Source organism: Triticum aestivum, chromosome 5A (assembly GCF_018294505.1).
Source record: "Triticum aestivum cultivar Chinese Spring chromosome 5A, IWGSC CS RefSeq v2.1, whole genome shotgun sequence".
Taxonomy (NCBI): Eukaryota; Viridiplantae; Streptophyta; class Magnoliopsida; order Poales; family Poaceae; genus Triticum; species Triticum aestivum.
In genome coordinates, this window is record NC_057806.1 from 29,406,740 (window position 1) to 29,423,393 (window position 16,654).

Sequence of the window (16,654 nt, forward strand, 5' to 3'; positions counted from 1 at the left end):
CTACAAAGTACATCTTCCCATTGCAAGATAAATGGATCAAGTTGGCCAAACAAAACCCAAATATTGGAGAAGAAATACGAGGCTATAAGCAATCATGCATATAAGAGATCAAAGAAACTCAAATAACTTTCATGGATATAAAAAGATAGATCTGATCAGAAACTCAAAGTTCATCGATCCCAACAAACACACCCCAAAAGAGTTACATCATATGGATCTCCAAGAGACCATTGTATTGAGAATCAAGAGAGAGAGATGGAGCCATATAGCTACTAACTACGGACCCGAAGGTCTACAAAGAACTACTCACGCATCATCGGAGAGGCACCAATGGAGGTGGTGAACCCCATCCGAGATGGTGTCTAGATTGGATCTGGTGGTTCTGTACTCTGCGGCGGCTAGATGAATATTTCGTTGACTCCCCGAGGGTTCTGGGATTTTTGGGGTATTTATAGAGCAAAGAGGCGGTCCGAGAGCACTCGAGGTGGGCACAGCCCACCAGGGCGCGCCCTGGTGGGTTGTCCCCTGATACGTCTCCAACGTATCTATAATTTTTTATTGTTCCATGCTATTATATTATCAACCTTGGATGTTTTATATGCATTTATATGCTATTTTATATGATTTTTGGGACTAACCTACTAACCTAGAGCCCAGTACCAGTTTCTGTTTTTTCCTTGTTTTAGAGTATCGCAGAAAAGGAAAATCAAACGGAGTCCAATTGACCCGAAACTTCACGGAACTTATTTTTGGAACGGAAGCAATCCAAGAGACTTGGAGTAGACGTCAGGGAAGCTTCGAGGTGGCCACGAGGCAGGGAGGCGCGCCCTACCCCCTGGGCGCACCCCCCACCCTCGTGGGCCCCTCGTGGCTCCCCTGACCGACTTCTTTCGCCTATATATGTCCATATACCCTAAAAACTTTGAGGAGCAGAATAGATCAAGAGTTCCGCCGCCAGAAGCCTCCGTAGCCATCGAAAACCAATCTAGACCCGTTCCGGCACCCTCCCGGAGGAGGGAATCCCTCTCCCGTGGCCATCTTCATCATCTCGGTGCTCTCCATGACGAGGAGGGAGTAGTTCACCCTTGGGGCTGAGGGTATGTACCAGTAGCTATCTGTTTGATCTCTCTCTCTCTCTCGTGTTCTTGAGGTGGTACGATCTTGATGTATCGTGGGCTTTGCTATTATAGTTGGATCTTATGATGTTTCTCCCCCTCTACTCTCTTGTAATGGATTGACTTTTCCCTTTGAAGTTATCTTATCGGATTGAGTCTTTAATGATTTGAGAACACTTGATGTATGTCTTGCACGTGCTTATCTGTGATGACAATGGGATATCATGTGATCCACTTGATGTATGTTTTGGTGATCAACTTGCGAGTTCCGTGACCTCGTGAACTTATGCATAGGGGTTGGCACACGTTTTCGTCTTGACTCTCCGATAGAAACTTTGGGCACTCTTTGAAGTTCTTTGTGTTGGTTGAATAGATGAATCTGAGATTGTGTGATGCATATTGTATAATCATACCCATGGATACTTGAGGTGACATTGGAGTATCTAGGTGACATTAGGGTTTTGGTTGATTTGTATCTTAAGGTGTTATTCTAGTACGAAATCTATGATAGATCGAATGGAAAGAATAGTGTCTTATTTTACTACAGACTCTTGAATAGATCGATCAGAAAGGATAACTTTGAGGTGGTTTCGTACCCTACCATAATCTCTTCGTTTGTTCTCCGCTATTAGTGACTTTGGAGTGACTCTTTGTTGCATGTTGAGGGATAGTTATATGATCCAATTATGTTATTATTGTTGAGAGGACTTGCACTAGTGAAAGTATGAACCCTAGGTCTTGTTTTGACACATTGCAATACCGTTTGTGCTCACTTTTATCATTAGTTACCTTGCTGTTTTTATATTTTCAGATTACAAAAACCTTTATCTACCATCCATATTGCACTTGTATCACCATCTCTTTGCCGAACTAGTGAACCTATGCAATTTACCATTGTATTGGGTGTGTTGGGGACACAAGAGACTCTTTGTTATTTGGTTGCAGGGTTGTTTAAGAGAGACCTTCTTCATCCTACGCCTCCCATGGATTGATAAACCTTAGGTCATCCACTTGAGGGAAATTTGCTACTGTCCTACAAACCTCTGCACTTGGAGGCCCAACAACATCTACAAGAAGAAGGTTGTTTAGTAGACATCAAGCTCTTTTCTGGCGCCGTTGCCGAGGAGGTTAGCACTTGAAGGTATATCTTTAGATCTTGCAATCGAATCTTTTAGTTTCTTGTTTTATCACTAGTGTAGTCTATAAAAGAAAACTACAAAAAATGGAATTAAGGATACCTCATATGCTTCATCTTTTTAATATCTTTCGTGAGAATAAGTTTTCCGATAATTGTGCTCAAGTTCTAGAAGAAGAAATCTATAAAATGTTTGGCACTAAATCTTTGTATGATGAGCATGATTGCAATGTTGTTTGTATGAATTCCTTGAATACCAATTATGCTAATTATATGCAAAGCCACAAGCTTGGGGATGTTATGTTTGATGAAGATGATATTTTTTGTCCCCCAATTTTTGATGAGAAAATTTTTTTTGATGATAGCATGCCTCCTATTTATGATGATTATATTGATGAAAGTGGGTTTGGAAGAGTGTCAAGTTTAGGAAGTAATGATCCCACTATTTTGGAGGGTGTTGAATCTTATTGTGATAATTATGAAACTGGGTTTGGAAAGGTCATGACTTTAGTTAATGTTAATCCCACTATTTTGGAAGAGTGTCAACTTTGCATACATGTGGATCATGTTAATAATATGTTTTTTGATAGCTATATTGTTGAATTTTCTTATGATCCTACATGTAATTATTATGAGGGAGGAACATATGCTTGTATGAATTGCAATAATATCAAGTTTCCTCTCTATGTATTGAAAATCTTGAAGCTATGCGTGTTTTACCTTCCTGTGCAAGTTGATTCTTGTTCCCATAAATTGTTTTCTCACAAACTCTCTATGCATAGGAAGTGGGTTAGGATTAAATGTACTAGTTATATTCTTCATGATGCTCTCTTTATGTTTCAATTCTTATCTTTTATGTGAGCATCATTGAAATCATCATGCCTAGCTAGGGGCGTTAAACGATAGCGCTTGTTGGGAGGCAACCCAATTTTATTTTTGTTCTTTGCTTTTTGCTACTGTTTAGTAATAAATAATTCATTTAGAATCTATTTTGGTTGTTTTTTTGTGTTTAATTAGTGTTTGTGCCAAGTAGTACCGTTGGGAAGACTTGGGGTAAGTCTTTTGGATCTTGCTGTAAAAAACAGAAACTTTAGCGCTCACGAGAATTGCTGCCATTTTTATTTGGAGAGTGATATTTAGTTAATTCTTTTTGAAGACGATTAATAGATAAATTCCTCACTTCCAGCAATTTATTTCAGAATTTTTAGGGTTCCATAAGTTTGCATTAGCTACAGATTACTACAGACTGTTCTGTTTTTGACAGATTCTGTTTTCTATGTGTTGTTTGCTTATTTTGATGAATCTATGAGTAGTATCGGAGGGTGTGAACCATACATGAGTTGAAATACAGTAGATATTACACCAATATGAATTTATAATGAGTTCACAACAGTACCTAAGTGGTGATTTATTTTCTTATACTAACGGAGCTTGCGAGTTTTCTGTTAAGTTTTGTGTTGTGAAGTTTTCAAGTTTTGGGTAAAGATTCGATGGACTATGGAATAAGGAGTGGCAAGAGACTAAGATTGGGGATGCCCAAGGCACCCCAAGGAAATATTAAAGGACAACCAAGAGACTAAGCTTGGGGATGCCCCGGAAGGCATCCCCTCTTTCGTCTTCGTTCATCGGTAACTTTACCTGGAGCTATATTTTTATTCACCACATGATATGTGTTTTGCTTGGAGCGTCAATTTATTTTGTTAGGAATTGCTTTATGTTATTTATAAAAATTTTTTGCATCTTTTATTTCAATAAAATTGGCATTGATAGCCTTTACTATGCCTATTTTACAAGTCCACATGTTTCTGTTTGAAAACAGAAAGTTTACCGCTGTTGCAAAAATTCCCTAGAAAAGTCAGAATGTGATAAAATGTTGAAACCTTTTGAATAATAAGATCTGATAAATTTAATACAGTGGGAATTTTATTTCATAATTTTTGGAGGTAGGGAAGTATGGATCTTGCTGCACTCTTTACAGACTGTCCTGTTTAGGCAGATTGCTGTTATTTTTGCATTGTTTGCATATGTTTGCTTCTTTAATGATTCTATTTGAGGATAGGAATATTAAATATGAAGAGTAATTTAGTATGAAATGTTGAATAATAATTTTAGTGATTTTCTACAGTAGAGTATGATAAGGTTTTTGCATTGGTTTATACTAACTTATCTCACGAGTCCTTGTTGAGTTTTGTGTGGATGAAGCTTTTGAGATTTAGGGAGACCGTGATATGAGAGGAATTAAGGAGACACAAAAGCTCAAGCTTGGGGATTCCCAAGGAATCCCAAGATAATATTTCAAGAAGTCTCAAGCGTCTAAGCTTGGGGATGCCCCGGTTGGCATCCCACCTTTCTTCTTTAACAACTATCGGTTAGTTTCGGTTGATCCTAAGCTTTTGCTTCTTCACATGATGTTTGCCATTCTTAGAATGTCATTTTACTTTGTTTTGCTTGCTGTTTGAATAAAATATAAAGATCTGAAATTATTAAATGGGAGAGTCTTCACATAGTTGCATAATTATTCGACTACTCATTGATCTTCACTTATATCTTTCGGAGTAGTTCGTTGTTGCTCTAGCGCTTCACTTATATCTTTTTAGAGCATGGTGGTGGTTTTTATTTTATAGAAATAGATGAACTATCATGTGTCACTTATATTATTTTGAGAGTCCTAAACAGCATGGTAATTTGCTTTGGTTATGAATTTAGTCCTAATATGATGGGCATCCAAGAGGGATATAATAAAAACTTACATATAAAGTGCATTGAATACTATGAGAAGTTTGACACTTGATGAATGTTTTGAGATATGAGGATGGTAATATTAGAGTCATGTTAGTGAGTAGTTGTGAATTTGAGAAATACCTGTGTTAAAGTTTGTGATTCCCGTATAGCATGCATGTATGGTGAACCATTATGTGATGTAGTCGGAGCATGATTTATTTATTGATTGTCTTCCTTATGAGTGGCGGTCCGGGACGAGAGATGGTATTTTCCTACCAATCTATCCCCCTAGGAGCATGCGCGTAGTACTTTGTTTCGATAAGTAATAGATTTTTTGCAATAAGTATGTGAGTTCTTTATGACTAATGTTGAGTCCATGGATTATACGCACTCTCACCCTTCCACCATTGCTAGCCTCTCTAGTACCGCGCAACTTTCGCCGGTACCATAAACCCACCATATACCTTCATCAAAACAGCCACCATAGCTACCTATTATGGCATTTCCATAGCCATTCCGAGATATATTGCCATGCAACTTTCCACCATTCCGTTATTATGACACACTCCATCATTGTCATATTGCTTTGCATGATCATGTAGTTGACATTGTATTTGTGGCAAAGCCACCGTTCATAATTCTTTCATACATGTCACTCATGAGTCATTGCACATCCGGTACACCGCCGGAGGCATTCATATAGAGTCATATTTTGTTCTAAGTATCGAGTTGTAATTCTTGAGTTGTAAGTAAATAAAAGTGAGATGATAGCATTGTCCCAGTGAGGAAAGGATGATGGAGACTATGGTTCCCCCACAAGTCGGGATGAGACTCCAGACGAAAAAAAGAAAGAAGAAAGGCCAAAAAAAAAGAGAAGGCCCAACAAAACAAAAAAAATGAGAGAAAAAGAGAGAAGGGGATGCACACCCACTTAGTTTCTTTTGTTGAGCTTTCATATACATATAGCTCTAGTGCATCCGTTGCATAGCAATCCCTACTCACTCACATTGATATCTATTGATGGGCATCTCCATAGCCCATTGATATGCCTAGTTAATGTGAGACTATCTTCTCCTTTTTGTCTTCTCCACAACCACCGTTCTATTCCACCTATAGTGCTATATCCATGGCTCACGCTCATGTATTGCGTGAAGATTGAAAAAGTTTGAGAACATCAAAAGTATGAAACAATTGCTTGGCTTGTCATCGGGGTTGTGCATGATCTAAATATTTTGTGTGATGAAGATGGAGCATAGCCAGACTATATGATTTTGTAGGGATAGCTTTCTTTGGCCATGTTATTTTGAGAAGACATAATTGCTTGGTTAGTATGCTTGAAGTATTATTATTTTTATGTCAATATTAAACTCTTGTCTTGAATCTTATGGATCTGAATATTCTTGCCACAATAAAGAAGAGTACATGGATAAATATGTTAGGTATCATTCCACAACAAAAATTCTGTTTTTATCATTTACCTACTCGAGGACGAGCAGGAATTAAGCTTGGGATGCTTGATACGTCTCCAGCGTATCAATAATTTTTGATTGTTCCATGCTATTATATTATCAACCTTGGATGTTTTATATGCATTTATATGCTATTTTATATACTTTTTGGGACTAACCTATTAACCTAGAGCCCAGTGCCAGTTTCTGTTTTTCCTTGTTTTAGAGTATTGCAGAAAAGGAAAATCAAACGGAGTCCAATTGACCTGAAACTTCATGGAACTTATTTTTGGATCAGAAGCAATCCAGGAGACTTGGAGTAGACGTCACGGAAGCTTCGAGGTGGCCACGATGCAGGGAGGCGTGCCCTACCCGCCTGGGCGCGCCCCCACCCTCGTGGCTCCCCTGACCGACTTCTTTCGCCTATATATGTCCATATACCCTAAAAACTTCCGGGAGCAGAATAGATCAAGAGTTCCGCCGCTAGAAGCCTCAGTAGCCACTGAAAACCAATCTAGACCCATTCCGGCACCCTCCCAGAGGGAGGAATCCCTCTCCGGTGGCCATCTTCATCATCCCGGTGCTCTCCATGATGAGGAGGGAGTAGTTCACCCTCGGGGCTCAGGGTATGTACCAGTAGCTGTGTGTTTGATTGATACGTCTCCAACGTATCTATAATTTTTGATTGCTCCATGCTATATTATCTTCTGTTTTGGACATTATTGGGCTTTATTATTCACTTTTATATTATTTTTGGGACTAACCTATTAACCAGAGGCCCAGCCCAGAATTGTTGTCTTTTTCCTATTTCAGAGTTTCGCAGAAAAAGAATATCAAACAGAGTCCAAACGGAATGAAACCTTCGGGAATGTGATTTTCGGAACGAACATGATCCAGGAGACTTGGACCCTACGTCAAGCAACCAACAGGGAAGCCACGAGGTAGGGGGCGCGCCTACCCCTCCCCCCAGGCGTGCCCTCCACCCTCGTGGGCCCCCTATTGCTCCACCGACGTACTCCCTCCTATATATACCTACGTACCCCCAAACGATCAAAAACGGAGCCAAAACCCTAATTCCACCGCCGTAACTTTCTGTATCCACAAGATCCCATCTTGGGGCCTGTTCCGGAGCTCCATCGGAGGGGGCATCGATCACGGAGGGCTTCTACATCAACACCATAGCCTCTCCGGTGATGTGTGAGTAGTTTACCTCAGACCTTCGGGTCCATAGTTATTAGCTAGATGGCTTCTTCTCTCTTTTTGGATCTCAATACAATGTTCTCCCCCTCTCTCCTGGATATCTATTCGATGTAATCTTCTTTTGCGGTGTGTTTGTTGAGACCGATGAATTGTGGGTTTATGATCAAGTTTATCTATGAACAATATTTGGATCTTCTGAATTCTTTTATGTATGATTGGTTATCTTTGCAAGTCTCTTTGAATTATAAGTTTGGTTTGGCCTACTAGATTGATCTTTCTTGCAATGAGAGAAGTGCTTAGCTTTGGGTTCAATCTTGCGGTGTCCTTTCCCAGTGACAATAGGGGCAGCAAGGCACGTAATGTATTGTTTCCATCGAGGATAACAAGATGGGGTTTATTTCATATTGCATGAGTTTATCCCTCTACATCATGTCATCTTGCTTAAAGCGTTACTCTGTTCTTATGAACTTAATACTCTAGATGCATGTTGGATAGCAGTCGATGTGTGGAGTAATAGTAGTAGATGCAGGCAGGAGTCGGTCTACTTGTCTCAGACGTGATGCCTATATACATGATCATACCTAGATATTCTCATAACTATGCTCAATTCTGTCAATTACTCAACAGTAATTTGTTCATCCACTGTAAAATACTTATGCTCTTGAGAGAAGCCACTAGTGAAACCTATGGCCCCCGGGTCTATCTTCCATCATATTAATCTTCCAACACTTAGCTATTTTCATTGCCTTTTATTTTACTTTGCATCTTTATCATAAAAATACCAAAAATATTATCTTATGATATCTATCAGATCTCACTCTCGTAAGTGACCGTGTAGGGATTGACAACCCCTTATCGCCTTGGTTGCGAGGATTTATTTGTTTTGTGTAGGTGCGAGGGACTCGCGCGTAGCCTCCTACTGGATTGATACCTTGGTTCTCAAAAACTGAGGGAAATACTTACGCTACTTTGCTGCATCACCCTTTCCTCTTCAAGGGAAAACCAACGCAATGCTCAAGAGGTAGCAAGAAGGATTTCTGGTGCCGTTGCCGGGAGGTCTACGCAAAAGTCAACATACCAAGTACCCATCACAAACCCTTATCTCCCGCATTACATTATTTGCCACTTGTCTCTCGTTTTCCTCTCCCCCACTTCATCCTTGCTGTTTTATTCGCCCTCTCTCTCTCTCTCTATCCTCCCTCTGTTTCTCTATTTGCCTCTTTTTTGCCCGTTCCTTGTTTGCTTGTGTGTTGGATTGCTTGCTTGTCACGATGGCTCTTCCCCGATTTGGTGATCTTCACCTTAAAAGGTTAGAAGAAATCGAAAGCAACGTTAGGAGTTGTACGGTTTTACAATTTGAGCATAATAATTTCTTTAGAAATGAGCTTAAGGAACAAAAAAGCTTTATGAGTTATATGAATAAAGAGCTCGATGATATGTCCAAAGAATTTGATGGTTTGAGATCCCAAATTGCTTGTCTTGAGAAGTTAATAGCTGAAATTTCAGATAAGTAGGCTACCTTAGTTAATAAGATGGCCGCTAAGCCGGAAAACTATGAAAATAAAGATGAAGATCTAAAGGTTATTGATGTGTCCCCTATTAAATCTTTGTTTTGCAATATGAATCTTGATAATGATGGGACTGAATATGATCCACCTCTACCTGGAAGGCGTTCCAAAAATTTCGAGTTTTTAGATCTTGATGCTAAATTTGATAATGGTGGGATTGAAGAGATCAAAACTCTAGATGTTAATGAACCTACTATTTTGGATTTCAAGGAATTTAATTATGATAGCTGCTCTTTGAAAGATTGTATTTCCTTGTTGCAATCCGTGCTAAATTCTCCCCATGCTTACAGTCAAAATAAAGCTTTTACCAAGCATATCGTTGATGCTTTGATGCAATCTTATGAAGTAAACTTGAGTTGTGAGTTTCTATCCCTAGAAAACTTTATGATGAGTGGGAACCAACTATTAAAATTAAAATTAAAGATCATGAATGCTATGCTTTGTGTGATTTGGGTGCTAGTGTTTCCATGATTCCAAAGACTTTGTGTGATTTGTTAGGTTTCCGTGGTTTTTATGATTGCTCTTTAAACTTGCACCTTGCGGATTCCACTATTAAGAAACCTATGGTAAGAATTAATGATGTTCTTATTATTGAAAATAGGAACTATGTGCTCGTAGATTCTATTGTTCTTGACATAGATTGCAATCCTTCATGTCCTATTATTCTTGGTAGACCTTTCCTTAGAACGATTGGTGCAATTATTGATATGAAGGAAGGAAATATTAGATTCCAATTTCCGTTAAGGAAAGGCATGGAACACTTTCCTAGAAAGAAATTTAAATTACCTTATGAATCTATTATGAGAGCCACTTATGGATTGCCTACCAAAGATGGCAATACCTAGATCTATCCTTGCTTTTTATGCCTAGCAAGGGGCGTTAAACGATAGCGCTTGTTGGGAGGCAAACCAATTTTATTTTTATTCCTTGCTTTTTGCTCCGGTTTAGTAATAAATAATTTATCTAGCCCAAGTATAACTGTTGGGAAGACTTGGGGAAAGTCTTGTTAATCTTGCTGTAAAAAACAGAAACTTTAGCGCTCACGAGAACTGCTGCAATTTTTATTTGGAAAATGCTATTTAGTTAATTATTTTTTAAGATGATTAATAGATAAATCCTCACGTCCAGCCATTTCTTTTAGAATTTTTGGGGTTCCATATCTTGCACTACCTACAGATTACTACAGACTGTTCTGTTTTTGACAGATTCTGTTTTTCGTGTGTTGTTTGCTTATTTTGATGAATCTATGGCTAGTAAAATAGTTTATAAACCATAGAGAAGTTGGAATACATTAGGTTTAACACCAATATAAATAAATAATGAGTTCATTACAGTACCTTGAAGTGGTGTTTTGTTTTCTTTCGCTAACGGAGCTCACGAGATTTTCTACTTTAAGTTTTGTGTTGTGAAGTTTTCAAGTTTTGGGTAAGGATTTGATGGATTATGGAACAAGGAGTGGCAAAAGCCTAAGCTTGGGGATGCCCATGGCACCCCCAAGATAATCTAAGATCACCAAAAAGCCAAAGCTTGAGGATGCCCCGGAAGGCATCCCCTCTTTCGTCTACTTCCATCGGTAACTTTACTTGGAGCTATATTTTTATTCACCACATGATATGTGTTTTTCTTGGAGCGTCTTGTATGATTTGAGTCTTTGATTTTTAGTTTACCACAATCATCTTTTCTGTACACACCTTTTGAGAGAGACACACATGATTCGGAAATTATTAGAATACTCTATGTGCTTCACTTATATATTTTGAGTTATATAGTTTTGCTCTAGTACATCACTTATATCTTTTAGAGCACGGTGGTCGATTTGTTTTATAGAAACTATTGATCTCTCATGCTTCACTTAGATTATTTGGAGAGTTTTAAATAGCATGGTAATTTTCTTAAATAATCCTAATATGCTAGGTATTCAAGATTGGTAAAAACTTTCTTATGAGTGTTTTGAATACTAAGAGAAGTTTGATGCTTGATGATTGTTTTCAGATATGGAGGTAGTAATATTAAAGTTGTGCTAGTTGAGTAGTTATGAATTTGAGAAATACTTGTGTTGAAGTTTGCAAGTCCCGTAGCATGAACGTATGGTAAATGTTATGTAACAAATTTGAAACATGAGGTGTTATTTGATTGTCCTCCTTCTGAGTGGCGGTCGGGGACGAGCAATGGTCTTTTCCTACCAATCTATCCCCCTAGGAGTATGCGCGTAGTGCTTGGTTTTTGACGAGTTGTAGACTTTTGCAATAAGTATGTGAGTTCTTTATGACTAATGTTGAGTCCATGGATTATATGCACTCTCACCTTTCCATCATTGCTAGCCTCTTCGGTACCGTGCATTGCCCTTTCTCACATTGAGAGTTGGTGCAAACTTCGCCGGTGCATCCAAACCCCGTGATATGATACACTCTTTCACACATAAACCTCCTTATATCTTCCTCAAAACAGCCACCATACCTACCTATTATGGCATTTCCATAGCCATTCCGAAATATATTGCCATGCAACTTTCCACCATCCCGTTTATCATGACACGTTCATCATTGTCATATTGTTTAGCATGTTCAAGTAGTTGACATAGTATTTGTGGCAAAGCCACCGTTCATAATTCTTTGGGATAATTAGATTTATGCCCCTAGTTGTGTCCCACTCGTCTGTTTTACCCCTAATTCCCAAAAGTCACCGGTTCTGTCCAAATCACTTTTCTCCTCTTATGCTTTTGCCCTTTGACCGTTTGACTGTCAGTTTGAAAACTTCATAACTAATTCATACTAAATCAGAAAAATGCAAATAAGATACCAGAATGTTCAGAAAAACATCACCTATATGTCAGTGTCATTTGCATCCATGAAAAAAGTGTTGGAAAGTGCTACCACCATGAATAGTAAAATCTAAAAAAGTTCAAAAAAAATTCAAAAATAATTTGGTGGCAAAGAATGACAAATGTTTTAAGTGTCTGCCAAGTTTCATCAGGGAATAACATTCGTGGGTGCCGCGGCAAAAAAACAATCAACACTCCAAAATAGATTATTTTTTTGCCACGACTTCCAGGAATGTCGTTCCCTAATGAAACTTCGCAAGCACTTAGAACACTTGTTGTTCTTTGCCACCATATTTTTTGAATTGTTTTTTGAATTTTTTTAGAGTTTACTATTCATGGTGGTATCAAAAGAGCTAAAACTCGGATGTGCACTTTCCAACACCTTTTTCATGAATGCAAATGACACTGGCATATAGGTGATGTTTTTCTGAACATTTTGGTGTTGACACACGAACACGTCACGTGTACCCTCGACGCCGGGGTGATGCACCGCAGCTCACGTCGAAGGAGACCCGACCGACAGCGCGATACGCAAGACAGTCGGCGGGCGCTTTTGCAGACCCGAAAACCCCACACCCCCGGGAGGGACCCCGTCAGGGAGTGCGGCGGCTATGGGCTGCCCTAGGTCGATTCGCTCGCCCCTAGAGCCTCGGGATTCGCAGCTCTCAAACACGAAGAACAGCGAAGAACGAGATAGAAAAATGGTGGAGAGATAAAACGTAGATGAAAAAGTAGTATATTGATTTTTTCGATTGTGTGTTGTTCAATCGGCCGTCACCCCCAACATATATAAGAGGCGGCTGGACTTCCCGTACAAGCAAAGGATTTATCTAGGCTTTCCTTACAAGAAAATTACATCAATTCACGTCCTAGAATCCTAGCTCTGGTCCCACTCGGATTCAGCCCGAATCTGGTCCAATCTTCTGTCTTGCTCCTTGCGTGGGCTGTGGAATCTGCATATGACTTCGATGGAGATGGTTCAAATATCAATTATGTGTGCTTCGACGAGGCCAACAATCCGTATGTTGATCACTTTTCCAAATAAGGCCATCTTGAATACTCCACGGGGTCATCTCTAATTTCGAGTCGGACTCGTTCATGTAGCTGACTGGACCATCCGACTCTTGCAGCATCTCTGCAGGTCGTATACTATGTCAGATGATGATGACTCCAAAAGAAAAGTTGACCGTTTCGATGTTACGAACAACTCCTATGTTGAACACTTCTTCATCCGAAGCTATCTAGATAAGTATTTGAGCCCATCTTCAGCATCTGATCGGATTGGCCTCGACAGTTTCTACTATTCACGGTAGCAAGCTTTCCCGGCAAGGTTACTGTTCACGGCGGCAAGCTTTCCCCGGCAGGTTACTGTTCACGGTGGCAAGCTCTCCCCCGGCAAGGTTACTGTTCACGGCGGCAAGCTTTCCCCGGCAAGGTTACTGTTCACGGCGGCAAGCTTTCCCCGGCAAGGTTACTGTTCACGGCGGCAAGCTCTCCCCGGCAAGGTTACTGTTCACGGCGGCAAGCTTTCCCCAGCAAGGTTACTGTTCATGGCGGCAAGCTTTCCCCGGCAAGGTTACTGTTCACGGCGGCAAGCTTTCCCCGGCAAGGTTTTTGAGGCAGTAAACGACCTCGGATGAAAATGTGTCCAAAAGCAAAGTTGACCGTTTTGACGAGACGAAAAACTTTCGTGTTGAACGTTTTCCGATTCGAGGCCATCTTCTGGGCCAAAACACTCACGCATTACATCAGACACTTGCCAAGACATGTCTGGTCTTCCGCGTCATGTTTCGCCTCTTGACAGGGCTGCATCCAGATAGCTCTAACTTTTGCATACGAACTCGGATTGAGATGATTTTTATATCAAAATCGACCGATTCGACGAGACGAAGACAATTCATGTAGAGCATTCCTTCATCCGAGATTGTCCTGGAGGCGTACTTGACCAAAAAGCACTCAGAACACCTAAACATGACAATCTGAGTGTAGTTTTGGTCTTTGATATGATGCCGAATGATTATGGTCCAAACATCAAAGTTGTTCCACTCGGCAATGTGAAATTTCTCATTTAGAATATTTTGTCATTTGAGGCCATCTCCATTGCATTCTGCATTGTGCCAAAATCAGGTGTCAACACAGGCCCCCCTGTTTTTCGGCAAAGCTTGCATGCCGAAAAATAATTTGCACCATGTTTGTTCTAAGGACGATGTCAACACTCCATCGGCCATCTATTCTTCTCAGGGCGATAATTATGTATCGGCCATGTTTGTGCTAAGGGCGATAATCGTATATCGGCCATTGCCTACTTAGGCTTCCTGCCACACACTCGGGTGGTACTTCTTCAAATATTTGCCATTGAGAGCTCGAGGTAACAATGCCCCCTGTATTGATTCCACCAAATATGAATTTCCGGGAACAACTCTTGTAATCCTAAAAGGACCTTCCCAACTTGGAGACCACTTCCCGAATTTTCTATCTCTTGAACCAATCGGTAGAATCACTTTCCAGACGAGATCACCAACTTGAAAATTCTTCAACTTGACTTTCTTATTGTAAGCCCTTGCCACCCTCAACTTATCTCTCTCTATGGCATTCAAAGCAGCCAAACGTTTATCAGCAACCTCATCAATGTTGTCCATCATCAAGTTATAGAAGTCTATTGCCGATAAATCATTTTGTTTGGCTATTCTCAAAGCATTCAAATTTACTTCCACTGGTAAAACAGCCTCCTGACCATATACTAGCTCATATGGAGTCACTTTCGTAGCACCATGCCTTGAGATTCTATGTGCCCATAATGCCTCAGACAACAAGTCATGCCATCTCCTTGGATTATCCTCAATCTTCTTCTTGATGAGCTTGATTAAAATTTTATTGCTAGACTCAGCTTGTCCATTAGCTTGGGCATAATATGGGGAGGAATTGAGCAACTTTATGTTATAAGATTCGGCAAACTCTCTGACTTGGTGTGACATAAAAGATGAACCTTGATCTGTAGTTAACGTTTGAGGAATACCGAATCTATGAATAATGTGCTCGGTTATGAATTTAATTACCTCCGTATGCGTCATGTTCTTGAGAGGTACTGCTTCAGACCACTTAGTGAAATAATCAGTTGCCACCAATACGAACCGATGCCCCTTTGAAGAAGACGGATGGATTTGCCCAATAAAGTCTAAACCCCATCCTCTGAAAGGCCACGGCTTGATAATAGGATGCAACATAGCAGCGGGAGCCAATTGAATATCACCAAATTTTTGACAAGCTTCGCACCCTTTATAATATCTGAAGCAATCATTAATCATGGTCGGCCAATAAAACCCAGCACGTCGTAATAACCATTTCATCTTGGGAGCCGACTGGTGAGTACCACAAATGCCTTCATGTACCTCTCCCATAGCAACTCTTGCTTGGTCCTCATCCAAGCACTTTAAAAGAACATCATCAACTGTTCGGCGATAAAGATCATCATCCCTCATAGTATATTTAAAAGCCATACGCCGAACAGCCCTGTCCACCCTTTCACTCGGATTACGCAAGTAAGCAACAATGGGCTTCCTCCAGTCGGAATTGTCACCTGCACTAGATTTTTTGTTAATGACCGAATCAGTGGGTTCTGGTTCGGCCTCTTCTATACTGGTAAGACAAGACATCGGATTTTGAGAAATATGAAACATGCCATGATCAACATGGTATCCAGATGCTTGTTGTGCCAACTCATTTGCTTTCCAGTTGTCATGTCTAGATATATGTGCAATGCTAAAACAATCCAAAGTAGAGATTATATCTAGACATTTATCAAGATAAACATTAAGTGATTCGTCCAAACACTGAAAGACTTTGGATATTTGCTGTACCACTAGTAACGAATCACCATAAGCCTCAATATGTGTAACACCTATAGCAAGTAACATCTCTAGGCCGAATAACAATGCTTCATATTCGGCTTGATTGTTTGTGCAAAAATATTCTAAGCGGCATGAGGCTTCAAAAACAGCACCATGAGGAGATATATAAACAATACCAACACCTTGGCCATTGCTACAAACTGACCCATCAAAGTATAATATCCATGGTACTAATGAAATAAGGTTCATATCAACATCATGCTTGTCATTAATCCGATGTTCAACAATGAAATTAGCAACAATTTGGCCTTTCATGGACTTTAGAGATTCATAAGCCAAATCATATTCAATCAAAGCATAAGCCCACTTGCCAATTCTACCACTAAGAATTGGCCTATGCAACATGTATTTAATGACATCGGTTTGACAAGCTACTACACAAGCACTCGGCACTAAATAATGTCTCAGTTTTGTGCAAGCATAATATAAGCATAGACATAATTTCTCAATAAATGTATACCTTGTCTCTGCGTCCAATAAGCGGCGGCTCAAATAAGTGATGGCATGCTCTTTTCCTTCGGTCTCTTGAGTTAGAACAGCACCAATAACTTCTTCCTCTGCTGCAATGTAAAGTCTGAAGGGTTCCCTATGCTTGGGTGCTCTCATCACCGGAGGAGTGCACAAATAATTCTTGATCATATCAAATGCTTCTTGCTGTTTTGCCCCCCAAGTGAAATCAGCATCATCCTTTAACCGAAGGATAGGAGTAAATGCATCAACTTTCCCTGACAGATTAGC